This window comes from Dromaius novaehollandiae, chromosome 2, assembly GCF_036370855.1.
Source record: "Dromaius novaehollandiae isolate bDroNov1 chromosome 2, bDroNov1.hap1, whole genome shotgun sequence".
Lineage (NCBI taxonomy): Eukaryota > Metazoa > Chordata > Aves > Casuariiformes > Dromaiidae > Dromaius > Dromaius novaehollandiae.
Window position 1 is genome coordinate 23,287,520 of NC_088099.1, and position 15,947 is coordinate 23,303,466.

Consider the following 15,947-nt stretch of genomic DNA (forward strand, 5'->3'; position numbering starts at 1 on the left):
TGGGTCTGTTCTTCCTTACAGAGACATTTCTTCCCTAGAATCAGTAGAAGTTGTCTCTATAAGTAAGTGAAAGATGGAGTTTACTGAATAGATGTAAAGTACCACAGAGCTGAGAGGTGTTTTCTAATTGTTAACTTTAGACAGGGGGGAAAAGCTAAACATGTTATTGCCATAATTCATAGTCAGTTAATAGTGTCTCTTCATCTCAGGTTTATTTCTCTCCCAACCTATGTTTGGTTTGGTATCAGTTCCCGTGAAACAGCTGCTTTTGGGAATTGTTTTATTTAAGGTGATGACAGTCTGTGATCTACAAGAGAAGGTGCGTAATCCTGGCACAGCTGTAGCCTTTCCAGGTGATACAGAGGCCAAAGTAAGCATTCAGATTGCCCCATGAAGGAGTAACATGTATATGCAGCCTTGTTCCCTCTCGTTAGCGAAGGATAAGGTTAGAACAGTGTGCTCTTGCAGCTTGGGACTGCACAGCGGCTTGCAGACGGCAGTGAAGAAGCTGCCATACACTGCAGCAGATTTTGCTGTGGACTTTACCCTGAGGCGGCCCAGAATCTGGGCAAATATAGGATGAAGTGTCATTCCCTCTCCCTCCTCCTTCACACTCTCCCATCCCCTTTGTAGCTCTACCTTGTGTGTATCGCCTCAAAGAAATGTAGCACAGTCTGGCCCCTGAACTTGAGCCAACTCACAGGGTACAAATCAAAGACGACTTTGAAAGGGTTGGTTTGCATATTTTCCAGCTTGACTTGCCTTGTTGGAAAAATAAGACCTGTTTGTATGGGTAGTTACTCATCTTCTAAGACAACTCAGAAATTTCCCAGTTCAGAATACTTCTTCAGATTTGCCTTCCAGAGCTCTGTGTTTCCAGGGGGTGCAAGTTAGTGTAACAAGAAGTGGATTGTTTAATGCTTCAATTGGACTGATGTAATTCTGTATTTCTCAAGTTAAACACATAAAAATAGCATCAAGCCCGAAACTTTAAGTTCAAAAGCTAAGAAGGGTTTTTCTTCTGCTTAGGTTATGAAGTGAATTTGAAAATAGCCTTTGATGGTATTTAGAAACATGCTGTCAAAGATACATTTCATATTTGATTCATAATCAGCAACTGCAGATTTATAAACTATCAGATTGCTAATGTCAAGAAAGCACAATTTTATTCAGTTTCATTTTTTTTCAAGAAATAGAAAGGGAAACTGCTTACAAGTATTATTAGAATAATAGAAAGCAAGACAGGAAGGGACTTAGAGGCAATTTGAGTGAATCCATTCCCCTAGTCTATGGCAGGAGATTACACAGAAGGAAGTGTATGTGTATACAGTTTCATATGGCTAACTTATGCTTTTTTTGCCTGTAAAAGGTTGTAGCACATTGGAAAGGTTAAGAAATACATAATGTATTTCTTGCTAGTACATTTAGCTGCTAAGCTGTTTGCATCCCGCAGTTTCCCTTGTATTTATTCTCCCTATAATATTAATCCCTGGAGTTGTACCATGTAATTTTAATTGTAGTAACTACACTGGCTAAGAAAATGAAAGACAACCCTTTATGAATTTTTCATCCAGAAAGAAGCAGATAGAAGCCACAAAAATGTTTAAGCATCTGTATGGGTTAATTAAATGCTGTCCATGCTTGGCAGACTGAAAATCACTTCTGTGGCCAAATTTGCAAAATAAGCTGTAAAGAAAAAAAACAAGTAGAAAGATAATTTGTGCTGCCGTAACACTTTTTTTCCCCACTATGTTAATCACTTATATTTAAGAAAAAAGTTAGCCCTTCAAAAACAAAGAAATGAAATGCTTTCAGTGTGAGCTACCATTCTGCTACTATTATTAACTATTAAAGATAATTGAAATTCTATAATAGATATATTTCAGCAAAGATGGCCTTTTCTAAAAATTGAACAGTCTCATTTTTCTTTTTAAGTTCTCATTTCTATTTTTCTCCCTGCTCCCCTCTCCCCTGTTAGATGGGTAGTTGAGGAAGGTTCCTTATACCACCGGGTGCCCACAAAGGTCTCAGGCAAACCTTCCTTCACACATCACTGGCCCCCAAAAGTTTGCTGCTGCAAGAAAGACGTGAGTGAAGCTGATCTGCTGCAGGCAGGTAGCAGGCACTGGAACACCACAGGGAGAGCATCCCTGCCTCCTAATGAATCTTTCTGGCAGTGTTGCTCCTCAACTCCATCCATGCCATCAAAGAGGTGACCTTTGCTCATTGGAGAGAGGGCATTGTCAGAAGTGGCAGTCCCGCAGAACTGGTTCTGCACAATGTGGGAAACTCCAACTGCCTTAATATCCACTCATGCACAGTTATGATTGTGCTCAACAGAGACACACGTCTCCCAGAGTAGATGCTTACCTATCACAGAGTGTAAGTGAGAAAACGAGACATCAGCAAAATCTTGAAATGTAATAATGATCTATATTATTTTGTATGAAATTACAGAATCATTCCTATGATGGCCCTGCAGCTGAAGGAAGTCTTGTTTGTTCATTGGTTTAACCTGATAAGCCTGAAAGTCATGTCATTAGCTTAAAGTGAACATAGGCTCAAGGAGGGGAAATGGCCTGATTTGTATTTAAAAATAGAAAAAAATGATTAGAAAAATTGTCAGAAGATAAATTAATCAGACTGGCAAAAATCTGATTGCCCAGAAGCCTGGCTGAAATGCAAATATCGTCTGCCAAGAAAGTATCAGGTTTTATGCCTGCTAGAAAGAGACAGCAGGGAGGATGAGGATGCATTGCTCTGACATCCAGCACAGCAGCCCTAAGCAGCTGCTCAGAGGAGGGAGCAGACAGAAGTGAAACTGAGACTCTCTAAGGCAGAGGCAGAGAATATTGCTCGGTCATCAGAGCAAGCGCTGAAGACGGAGAGGTTGAGAAGAGGTATGCTAATGGTTAGTGAGTAGGAATTGCTGAACCTTAGCCTGAGTGTGCGTGTACGTTACCTAGAGAGTAAAAATTGAGTCTGAGCTTTTAAACTCCAACCACATGGATAAAAGGCATCTATGTCTGACAGAAAAGTAGCAGTGCAGCCCTCCAGCCAAGGTGAAGCTAGCAGGGGGACACTGTGTGGAGCAGGTGGCTGCCTACTTACTTACTCAGGAATTATTGTCAGAGAGAATCGTGTCGTTCCAAACTCTGACAGTGTATGCTCATTTTTTGTATTGAAAAATGCTTGCAAAGCAAAGAAGTTATTTATAGCTGTAGGATACCTACAGGAGCTTAAATTCCCCCAGAATTCTCTTATGCGTGTGGTGTCGCACTGTAGCTGGAGCAATATGTGCTGTCCCACAATTTACCTTTAATTACCTTGAGAAAAATGATACAACATTTTGAAAAAAAGGACATTCTGGATTCCTGTCCAACAGCCAAATTTCAGCCTATTCTTGACTTGGACCAATATTATCCAGCCTGAAGTTATTAGATGTATCCAAGGTTGAAAGAAAGGTCTTCTGCTTTAGTACACGTGCAGTATAGCTCTTAAGCAAACACTTCTCTTTGCTCATGTGTTCAGCCACTGAACTAAGTTTAGGTGTTAAGAATAATGTCAGAGGCAAAACAAGTGGAGATAAGTTGCTTCTGTTTAGCTAAAAACACCCAGAATAGAAAAGTGGGTATTAAATTTTAAATCAAATGAAAAATATTTACAGTTCTGGGGGGTTGTTTTTTATTTTTTTTTCCAAGAAGGAGTTAGCCCACTGAAGAAATAGAAGCATTTCACTCCCTAGATGTTTTAAAATGTGATTATGATAATCTAATATAAAATATATTTATATTCAGGTCTGCAGTGGATGCGTCCTATCCAGATGCTGGTTAGACCCAGCCTTGCTTAGCTTAGGAAAACTGAAGAGGATGGTGCAGGTGGGGTAGGTATGAGCAGCTCTGGGGTATTCAAATGAAGAAGTCCTCCCTTACAAAGAACAGATGCTCGAGCTAGATCAGTCACTGTCAATCCTGCCCACCCTGGAGAATTTTGTGTGCCTATGATACTGTGTAAGTGTCACAGACAGACTGCAGTCTGAAATAAGGCTGAAAAAGCAGATGAAGTGAAATGTATACACAGAGGACTAAGCTATTGTTTTATTTCGAATATAACAAGCAGTTTTCCTATTATGCAAGAAATATCAGTAACATGTTTTATTGTTTTAATTTCAGGGTGATGATCCTAAGGAGAGAATTTCTGTTTATCTCAGCAGTTTGGTGTTGGATTTGATCTGATGTGATTTTGTAAGCATTAAACTGCATTATTACGACAGAGGAAAATTTTACATGTGGGAAGAAAAGGAAATGATTTTTGACATAGTGATTGCTACATTTCTGAATTTTGACTGATCAATTTTTTAATGCAAAATAACATATATTTGGGAAATTTTGAAACTCCTGACTATTGGTTTAATTGTAGCAAAGCACAATCTCAGGATGGTGGCAATATGTGACATTCATCATGTTTTGCTTCTTAAATTATAATCATTACAATATTTTGACACAAGATCTCTATTTTTGTTAATATCATGTAATACAGGCAATAGTCACTTACGTGGTAGCTGTATAAGCTGGCAGTGAACATTTTCAATTAAGAATTTGATCATATAAATACTAAGGTTTGCCTGCATGAGAAAGGTGATGAAAAGAGCTATAGGGGAGTAATTAATTCAGAGCTAAATCATTTTTAGTTTGTCTCAGGGTGCATAGATGAAAAAATCCCCCAGGTTAGTGATAGTGAAATAGTTCATGTGCTTTAAGTTTATGGCCAATAAATAATGCTGTGGATTTAATGGGATCACTCATGTGAATTATGTTAATTTTGTGAACAAGTGTTTGAAGGACCAGGGTTTATTTTTAAACCCCTCTTACTGCTTGTGTTCCTGTCTAAGGTCCAGTTGAGCTCCGAATGAGAACAATAAGCTAGGACTTTGCACACATCCCTCCCATCCCAGATCCACATCTGAGCCTGCATATAAGCTGGACCAGGCACTAGATAAATGAACTATGTCGTCCCTATCATTTTTTCTATTTCTCACCTGATATGACACTTCTGAATATGTGACTACAGATAAGAAAACTGCATTAAGTATTATTAGAAGAGAGTTCCTCTTATAATCAGCTCCAACGTCTTCTCCTATACCAGGACGTATGATAAAAGAACCTATGGTCACTTAAACCCCATGCAATTCTAGTGCCTAAAGTTTACATGTTGTCCTGGAATACCTGTGGAGCAACATACTGCAACAAGAGACAATGAAATATCAGCCTCAGTGGAAATAATCACATTAGCGTTTATGGGAGGCAGGACAAGCAGTTGTTCCTTTAGCTATGGCTGCTTGTATATTATTGCACATATGTTTTACTGCAGAGCCCCCCCCCCCCCCAATAATAATAACCAGTTTCTGTTATAGGAGGAATTTCAGTGTCTTTTTTGAGAGTGTTGAACGATCAGTTCAAAGATAGTGTTCTTCTTATCCTTCTTGTATAATCAAATAAAATATCAGGTATTTTGTTTACTAAAAGTCATTTTACCACTGTAGCACTAAATCCCCACACAACTGAAGTTTAAAGAGCATTCGATATTCCCATCATTGAGGATAGCTTGTTGAAAAAAAATCCTAATGAAATGAATTGGACCTTATAAAATAGATTTTTAAACTGATACTGTATAAGAGCATTTCTATATTGCTGTAATATTTGAAAGCTTATCTTGTAGCAGTTTTATAGTTATATAAATAATCCTAAAAATATTAGAATCAGTCGTTATGGTTCTGGGTGTGTTACTTGAGACACATTCAGCATTTTGATCCATTTCCAAGATAATGATATCAGAATCCAATACTACTCCTACCCAAGGAAAACAGTCCATAAATCCTGGCTGTATATATTAGCAATAAAGTCAATTTGTTGCAAAATAAGGTTTAAAAAGAAATATGTGATGCTTTGGATGAATGGATGCTACCACTAAGAGAACGTGGGCCTCTGAGTATCGGTAGGGCTTTTAACAGAAACAAAGACCTTGTCATGGAGTCCAGGGGTATGTCTGCCTTACCAGCTGGTGACTGAGAGAGGCGAGCGCAAGGGTTTGATTTGCCATGATCTATTACGGTTCCAGCACCATGCGTCCATGTTTTGTCTTCACCAGCAGTGAACTTCGTGCCAGTTTCTGGCCCAGGCCTGGGGCAGCACTCACATGCAGGACAGGCTGCTGGAAGGCCTTGCACCCACGTTGCCCGGGGAGTGGTGAGGAGGATGGCCTGCAGCATGATGTCAGCCCTGGTTCCACCAGGAGGGAAAGGACGTTGTGCACGGGAGTGCCTACTGCCACACCCCAATTATACATCAAATTGGCACCAAAAAGAGCCCCTGCTGCACAATAAGTCACTAATGTAGGCTGTCCCTGAGTGTTTGTAGCTGGAAGCTGCGTGAAGTGATATACTTGTCCTTTGGGTGATGCAAACACAGGCTCCTGGGCTGAGGAGAAGCACCTCCTGCTTGATCCAGACAAAGACACAACTGGGTTCAGGCAGGGACTATAACTTACTCCAGCTTTAGACTAATATAGTGCAATGAGATAATTGCGACTGTGTAGCATTTCTTCCTTCTCACTGTGTTTTCTTCAGCTCATGGCACATTACCTCAGTGGGCTTGTGACATAAAGGTCTCCATAAATAATTTTCATTCCCTCCCCCAGCCATTTATTTTGTTCTGTCCTGGCTAGCTCTACTTTCTCAAGCTCAGCCAGAGAGATATTAATGCCACATGATTTTCATTTTATTTATATGCGAACAGTCTGAGGAGTAAAGGCTGATGGATTTTCCCACTACAAGGTGAATTAGTCCTTCCAGGAAATTTCCAGTTGCCTTTTTAATTCCTTCCTACAGCTGACTCAGCAAAATCTGAACTGCTTTTGTGTTGTCCCTTGGAGGTATGTCCCAGAGACTTGGACTGTCTCTGCAGCACTCAGTTAAACGGTGCCCGACAGTGTGCCTAGGCACTGGCATATGCTTGTCCAGGTTGTTAAACTGTCAGGAGGTTCCTGGCAGGCGTTGGACCCATGCCTACTAGCCCCCCCAGACAATGTGCAGCAGAGTTCAGGAATTAACCTGCGCAGGCACCATTCCCATTAAGCATTTCTGGAGTCAAAACTACCATTCTGTTTTGGAGGCAAGGAGGGGTTTACTAACATAGATGAACCAGCTGGCCTCAGTCCCTGAGAATACTTTTTGTCACATTTAATTTATTAGTGTAGACTTTGTGTTCAGTTAAGAGCTCCATTTTCCTTGAGATTTTCTGATTGATACCCGTCACTGCACAGCATAGATACCTGACACTGCACAGCATACAGTATTCATAAAAGGTGTAAGAAGCACCGGGCACAGCTTCATTTTGGGTTAGTAGTACAGGTATTATAACTGCAACTGGACAGTTAAAGTAGACACCAGACCAATCTTTTAAGAGCCCTAGACTCTTCCTGTGCTTTACGTAGCAGTAGAAATGGTGCTTAATGTGACAAGATCACTCAGCCATATAGCCAAGATACCACATACTACACAAACGCATGCCATGCAGACTGTTGCCTTTGGACTAGCTACATGGTTTGCCTCCAATTAATTTGCCTCTCCAAATATTTGTCTCCAATAAATTCATAGATATTTTAGAGGCTGAGAAGATCTTGCATTGTATTTAGAACAGTCACAAGTGCTTTGCATGTACTTGGAGGTGATGCAATGATCATTGCTCAGATTAAATTTGATGAACTACTCGGCATGAGTACAGTGGCAGAACTTGATCTTGTGTAAGGAGCAGATGTGGAGAGGAGAAAATGAAATTCACTTGCAGTGGATAGCAACTTTTTGCAAAGGGGATTGATAATTAGCACCATATTCCATTATCTTAGTGAGTAAATGTATAGAGTGCACTGTGTCACACCATGAAAGGCTGAAGCTACTGCATGTCTGGACTATTTCTGTGCAGCTGTGTTACTTATAACACTCATCTATTAGTAGCAAGAAAGTTTATTAGACTATGTTTTAGAGAGGTTTAGCTGAAAAGAAGAAATGTATTCTAGTTTCCTTGATAATAAGGGACCTTAACTAAAGGAGTTTGATATGTCAGTCACAAATGAGAGCAAATGGAAAGCTCTGTGACATGAACAGACACTCTGACTTTTTAATGCTGTGTTTCAGAGAAATTTAAACTTGCCATTGACCAGAGGACCTGATCCTTTATGCTCTTAAAGCTCTCTGTGATTTATGTGGAGCACAGGACTGACAAGAAATGCGGGCATAAATTGTTAACCTTTCCTACCCTTTCCTACAAATAGTCTTAATTCCTCATAGTATAAAAATATGCTCTCTTAGACTTTGGATTAAGAACCTGTTTTTAATGTAGCTTTCTCAGTTCTTGCTCCAGCCATGGAGATATGTGATGTCAGTTGCATTCGCTTCATTTCGTAGGAGTGCAGATCTTGTGCTTAGTTTTATTATAATTACTGCTGCTGTGTGCTTGGTGACTCGTTCTTGTTAATTTGTGCTGGGCTGGGCATGCTAATAGCAGCGTTTCTGTGTGACAGGTTACAGTTAGCTTGATCAAGACTTGCTGAATTACAGTCACTGTGGTAAGGCATATTTTCTCTGATAGCTGAATAAATTATTTCTGGTTTATTTTACATCTCTGTCAGGTTAATGATGAATAAATGAATTTTGTACCAGGGCTTTGAAATGTTTGTAATGCTTTCGCAAGACCAAGCCAAGTGCATTTTTGATTAAGTATTCCTGACCAAAGGATAGGAAGAGCTTTTGAGTTCCCCTTACTTAATATGAAGAATAATCATTTCTAGGGTTTGTGGGCCTCCATCCAGTGCTGTCATGCACTGTGGAGTGAATGCTGAGATTAAATAGTTTTCTAAAGATAGAAACACTGACAATGTGCTAATAGTTCCACTGTACCTTTGCAGAGGCTGACAGTGTCCTTGCAGATGACTGGTTCAAAGCACTGTTAGATTAAAGCCTTCTTGTCTGCTTTTATTCCTTTTTCTCCTCTGAATCTTTAATGTTGCATTTTCCTTTAGGACCCACTGCTGTCTAGAGCTGGCTACTTCTGCTCCCAGTGTGAGGCATTATGTAGTTCTGTTTAGTGTCTGTTAGTGAGTTTGTATGGCTGTGAATCAAACACCACTACACTTGCAGCATAGCAGAGCACACTTAAAATTGCTTCATTTACAGTCTCAAGGACGGCAGCATGGTGGGATACTCACATTGTCTGAGATGCTTAATTTGGGCTGCAGCTTCACAGCGAGTTAAGCTGTAAGGGCTGGTTGTGCAGTGTGGCACCATTCTTGCTCTCCCCGCCTGCCTTTGTGCCTTCTCTGGCCCTTGCCCAGTTGTACCCTGAGCCGTTTCGGCACGCTGGCGCACACAGCAGCAAACTAACACGGCTCCAAAACGAGAGCGTTGGCCTGTGCGAACAGAGCCCAGGGAATTTCAGAGTCAGAGCAGAGGAGAGAGTGAGGCCATGGGAGTGTGGGGACACAGCAGGACCACCCTTGCTGCTGTTGGGCAGGCTCAACCGTCCCCTGAAGTCTCACTCCTGCCAGGAAGGTAATGTCACTGGGGCCTCCACGGGCAGCGGGGAGACACAGGCTCCCGTGAGGGTGGTTCTCAGCATGGCAGCTGTTTTTGTGCTGATGTGCAGGAGCCCATCTCTCACCAGTAGTGACAGAAGGTGCTTAAGCATACTAGGTGCCTGCACTATTTGATTATTCCTCCTCTTTCTCTCTTTTCCCTTAGAGTCATTTGAACAAAATGTCCGCCATCATCAGGTTCAGAAATGACAACCATAAATAAAAGCTTTGACTAGAAATATTCTTTCTTGTTTACTGATAGTAAACTTGCATAAACTTGAAGTTATTCAGCATGCCTGTGCTTTCAGTCTCTGCTAATCGCAGAATCTCAAACAAAATCTGCAGAGAACAGAGCTGCAGAAGCTCTGGCAGTTTTGAGACCAGTTAATCTCATTTTGATTCTCTCTCCATTATGGACTAGTGATATTTCTGATGTGTTGCCATACTTTATTCAAGATTATGTTCTCTATCTTGTGTGAGTCAGGAGAAGAAACTAAATGATCTAGGTGACCTAGTGCCTTCTGTGGGCTCCCCAAACTAATAGGAAAAAATGACCGTTGTTACATGTTATTTGATTTTATCTGATGCAGATATTTGGATCTGTTGATTGGTCTGGGTTAATTAATCACTCAAACCTTGACTCTTCAAGAACCCTTGATGGAACTATGGCCTGATATGGCAATCTAGGTTTAAAAAACATATTTGACGTGGAGATCTTCCTCTGTTCTATCACTTGTTCTGATGTGAAGAGCGTGTGGAGTAAGAACCTTGATGCCTGTTCAGTAGTGCCTCCAGGGACTTCTCAGGTCTGTAAAGTATATGTCCACTTGTGTTCACAAGTGTGTGTAAGAATAAGCATAAGAAGTATTCTGTAGAGTGCTTTATTTGGAAACAGCTTTATTTCAAACATTTGATACCCCTTGTTGAATACTGTAATATTCTGAAGCAGTAGAGTTCTTACACGCGAGTTTGTTAGTTAAATATCTTAGCTTGCAATATTCACAGCCAGTAATCCTTCATCTTCCAGTACTTCAACTTCAGCTGGTCTCTTTCATCTACAGAGCTGCTAGCGAAGAATGTCAAGAAAGGGATATATATTTACCATATAAAACCTGGCTCTCTTGATTTCAAATTCTTTCATTCTAGGTAGGACAGTCATCCTTCTGCGAACTTCTGGACATCTGAGTTTCAAAGGCTACTGATCTCCTCTCAGGATATTATGGACAAATCCTGCGAGTCTTTCAGCTACAGAGCACAATAAGTCAGGAAATTTATATTTATTAAGCTTTGTTCCAGATTTAATGAGATACATATTAAGTATTTTCTAATTGGCTCTAAATTATAGTAATGCTCAGGTAGAGTATGAAAAGATCTGCAGCATGCCATTGAACAAAGGAACTAATACTGTATTTAGTGATCTCCTTTCATAAAGTAACGTTTCAGAATTCCTTCCTATTCTATGAATTCAGACACACAGCTGAAGTTACTATGAGTTACCAGGTTACCATACATCAGCTGAGTTAGGGTAGCAATCTGTCAGTATGCTCTTAGTGTGTAGCAAATTCAAGTAATATGGCAAGAGTTCAACCCAAAAGATTGCATCAGCTTGCATTTGCTATTGACTAGTGTCAGTTAATGTGTTCACACATTAACTGAACTTACTACTGTGATGCATGATAATTTACGAAGCTGACATCATGTGTGTGAGCAGAAACTGCCTTTCAGTGGCAGGCGATGGCAAATTCTGACTTTAAGGATGAACACAGTCCAGCTGTGCTTCTTTATTGCAAGTACCAGAACTGCGAGAACTGCTTTTTACGCATGAGGTTAAATACCAGAAGGAATAGTATCCTCCCCTTGCTATCAAATAAACAGTCAAACCTGTCCTTTGTGTTAAGTTCTGGTGTAGCTTTGGCATTACAGTATGCCACATAAGTGTTTTTGGCGCACCATAGCATCGTTTCGTCTTTTCTTTTTTCATCCATTTTTTCTCCAGTGAGGGAGAAAACTCAGAAAACTGAGTGATGGAAGTATTTAATGATCCCACCATTAATTCCTGGTATCCTGGCAAGAGGATATCAGAATGAATAATGCTAATGATTGTGACAGGATATTCTCTTCTGAGACAAGATTACTAGTTTTAAATTCTTCACTGTTCACTTTAGTCTCTGACAAGAGAGATTCTTTACAGCAAGTCTGTAGTTCAACAGCCTGCTAGGTTTCTCAGCTCTTGGCTAAGCTGTGAGTTGATTCTCTAAAAATGCCTCTTTCTACTTCTTACTATATTTTCTGTTAATTCTTATGTTACAGAACCATTTTCAAAAGCTTGTGAAATTGGAGTACAAAATCTGAAATTTATGCACACTTTATATGCACATTTTATATAGTAGCTTCTTAGGTAGCCTTTGTATTAAGATTCTTAATGTTCCTTTCATCAAGCATCTAATTAAAATTATTTTAAAATATTCATTATATTTTATTCTGCCAGGGTAAGCTGAAAGGGAAGTTACATAATGTCACCTAAAAAAACAATGATACAACCCAAAGTCTAATTTTTAAAGGTATCTTACCGATTTCTAGAAGGAAGTTTTCACTAGGCATTTGAACACTTCCGTCTTAGATTTACCTCCCTAAGGCAGTTCAGAGAGGCCACCTCTGCTTCTGTATTAGCTCATGAAACACAAGTAAGGAGATAGGTAAATAGAGAGGTTCCGGACATGGCATTTCCAAAGTGCAAGCTTTTTCTTTTCAAAGATTGTTCCATGTGTCAGAATGTGATTTCACAAAGTTTTGTCCAGAGGTTTCATTGTCTCTTAAAATCTGTATTGTTTGCATTCATTTCTGTTCTGTTCTTTTTGATACAAATGTCCAGGTGGAGCTTAATCATCCTTGGAACTGGTAGAGTTGTATTCCACCCGCACCGACCTCTGTGTGAAGCTGCTAGCGTAGGCTCTGCAACTGTTACAAAAAGGTTCTCTTAAATTCTCTCAGCACTGAACCTGTTTATGTTTTCAGATATAGACCTGATATTCTCTGTTCTCACATGATTAGGATGTGTGCAGTGTAGCACAGAAGTGTCTTTTTGCAGGATTTAGGAGGAGGCATAGGATGCCCCTCAACAGTGTGTGTGCTTTTATTATAGAAAATGAATATAACGTTGTGTCGTTGAGTCATCTGTTAGCTGATTTAATTTATACTTTGTTTTCACGTTTTTAAGTGCCTAATGATTTTTTGTCAAGGAGGCAATGGTTTCACTGTTATAAGGCATACTTAGAATTCTGCACTTGTTACCTGTTCTGTAATAGAATATTTTTGCAATTTCTGTTTGGAAATAAAGACTATTAGACATAGTTGTGAGCTTTTTTCTTTTTGAATTTTTGAGACATAACAATTAAAAATATACCTTTTGAGGTATACCAGTGCAAAAAATGCAGCAGTGTTATCTACTATTGGTATATATATATGGACACTTCATTAAAAATGTATGAGGAAAAAACAAGCTGGGTATTTTGTATGTGGTGCATGTATAAATATATATTCCTTAAATAAGGCCTTCATATCATTTGCAATCTTTTTCATTCCAGGAATGGAACACAGTTAACCATCTTTTTTGTTATTTCTAATGACTTGGAATAATTTTATTTCTTATTTCAGCATACAGATTAAAGAAAAGCAAACAAGAAAAGGAACTAAAGAAACATCAAACAAAAATTGTTAAAGTTTTTCTTTAAAAATAGCTATGAAATTTGAAAAAAATCTCTGAAAGCAACTAACACGTTGAAAACAGTGAGTAGCTGAAAATGTGAAAACCATTGGATGTGAAAGTTTTTCACACATAATACTGACCATGAGTACATGTAGTAGACATGTCTAGTAGATCTCTAGGCATGTTTTTGTGGCTTGCTTTTTTGTTTTTTTCTTTATTTAGGTTTTGGTTGTATGACATGTACACACAGATACTTGACATGGATGAATTTTGAATGGACAAGTTTCAGAGAAAACATTTTCCCTCAGTGGATTTACCTTTTACTTTTGGGCAAGAGAAGGCCATATAGTTTCTGTGCTACTTACCATGACTTCTCCAAAGAGAAGCTGACTGTCTCATCAAACCAGGTCAAATACGTACATGCAGTTGTTTTGTGTGCGGACTATTATCCTTTAGGGCCCTCTAGGGACTGAACTCAATTGCCAAATTTTACTGCAGTCAGAACAGAGGACTAGGAGTGAAAGGTTTTATTTGACCTCGTAGACCACCAAATGCCTTCTGCCCAAAGATGAAGATGGGGTGGATGTGGCCTCTTTCCTTCCCATAATGTGTCAATGTTTCATAAGTGATCAAAACCAAAGGGTTTATTTTGCTATGCAAACAGCTGGAATTGCTAATGTGAGTAATACAGATGCAAATATGTCCTCATAACCTGTGTCATTTCTAAAGCAGAAGTGCATTTCTGCAGTGAAAGGAGAGTACTTCAAAATGAGCTTAGCCAGCTCGAATATTTAGCTGATGAGATGTCCTTTAACATGGAATATTTGACACAAAATTATGAGATATCAGACACTAGTTTGGCAAGAGAAAGCCACAAGGGACATGCTATTAGCTGCACTGGTGTCAGATCAGTGCCAGTGATCAGTGCTCGGCTATGTAGACCTGTCTTTGAAAACATCCAGTTACTGTGAATGAAAACTTGATGGACTGTTAACCTGGGGTGTGGAGGGCAGGAGATATCTTAGTCTCCTCAAAAACGATTTGAAGTCTTTGAGCAAGTTTCCCTACAGACTTCTATTTCCTTGGAATCTATAAAACTGCTTTTTTGACTTAGACAAGTTTCTGCCCTTGCTCCTTGTTTAAATTCACCTCCAGCTAAACAGCATCCTGCTGTTTGCCATTGCTTGGACTTCAGTTGGAAAGAAGACCACCACCTGGTGGTTGAGAGAGCCCAAGTGACAGGATCGCTTGTTCCGTGTGCAGACTATGAGCTGTCCCAGACAAAGCATTGCCTCTTCCTGATCCCCTGCTGAGCAGGGGAGCAGTCTGAAAAAAGCTGACTGGGAAAGAGGAGAAAGGGACAGAAATGGCTATACCTCTGCGTTCACCTCTCAGTCAGTCAGTCGCAGTGCCTCCAGATCACAGCAAGCAGCAATCGCATGCTCTGACGGCAGGACATCTGCCGGTAAGAAGGCACTCCTGTTAGCAGGGCACTTGCTCACTGGGCTTAGGAGAATTTATGAAGGAATGTTGCTGGGAGCAGCAAGATTGGCCAAGACTAGCTTTGGTTTTTCTCCTTCCTCAAAATATTGTTAGGCAAGAAGCGGCATGTGAAGTTACTGCAGTATAAGGGCAATCGCAGTTCACTGGGTTAGGTGTAGGGCAAGAATGGACAAAGTCTAGTCCTCAAGCTGAAAGCTATGGCGATGGGCTGGTGGAATTTGGGTCATGACTACCTCACAGCCAGTGGCTGGGAAAATATGCATATGGGCTGAAGAGGACATTGAGCATTTCAAAAAGAGAGCAGAGATTGCCTCCTCCTCGAGGATCCTAGTATGCCTGTGTTCTAGTATTTGAGTATGCCTGTTTTTTGAGATGCATGTGCATCTGTGTTTCTGAGGCATGTAAGCTGTAGCTTGCCTCTTCCACCCTGTATCAAATGTCTGTATCATCCTTAATCTGTGGCCAGAGCCAATTAATCGTGAACAAGAGTGCTAAGGTCTCAGGGCCTGCACAGAGTGATAGACGGAACTATATCTGGTTAATGGAGATACCATAATGAAAGCATTAGCTCGTAAGTATATAAATGTGGCTGAAACTCTTTTATCGTGTAAGTGAAAGTAGAGAGAGCCCAGCGAGGACTGAATTTAAGCTGCTGTCTGTTTCCTGCAGCACAGGGAAGCAAAGATGAATTAGTCCAGAAGCTCGCATCACATCCTGCCACTCTCACTGGAGGAAGAAATGCTGGATGGGCTGGGAAAAAGATAGAAGCATTAAAAGTGGAATAACTTTCATCTTCTAAATTACTTTATCAGGTATTCTGAGAAACATTAAGGGAAAAAATAATCTGACTGAATTCTTAAAGCTGTGCTGCTTGTGTAACTCCAAACTTGCAAGGGCATTAGTTGTTTTTGTTTAGCTTTTAATCTCCTTTATTAAAAGTATAATTGCTTTTGTGCTATGTGTTGAGTTTTGCCTGAGTCAAAAGCTCAGTATTGGTTCCTCTGTTTGAACTACATCTCTAAAACTGATATTTCACCCTGAACAATATATATTACAGAAACACTGCCGTGAGCCTAGACATGAACGTGGGAGTGGACTGCAGTCCAGTGCT

At 40.0% G+C, this 15,947-nt stretch overlaps 1 protein-coding gene across 2 annotated transcripts in view; it reads left to right on the plus strand.

Moving 5' to 3' along the window:
* The window catches only part of ST8SIA6 (ST8 alpha-N-acetyl-neuraminide alpha-2,8-sialyltransferase 6), a 47,091-nt gene extending 34,114 nt beyond the window's left edge, over positions 1 to 12,977 (plus strand). For both annotated transcript variants that reach the window (XM_026098729.2, XM_026098728.2), the window contains exon 9: positions 4,173 to 12,977. The gene's annotated coding sequence lies outside the window, so the exon portion shown is untranslated. The remainder of the gene's footprint in view (positions 1 to 4,172) is intronic.
* Positions 12,978 to 15,947: the final 2,970 nt, after the last annotated feature.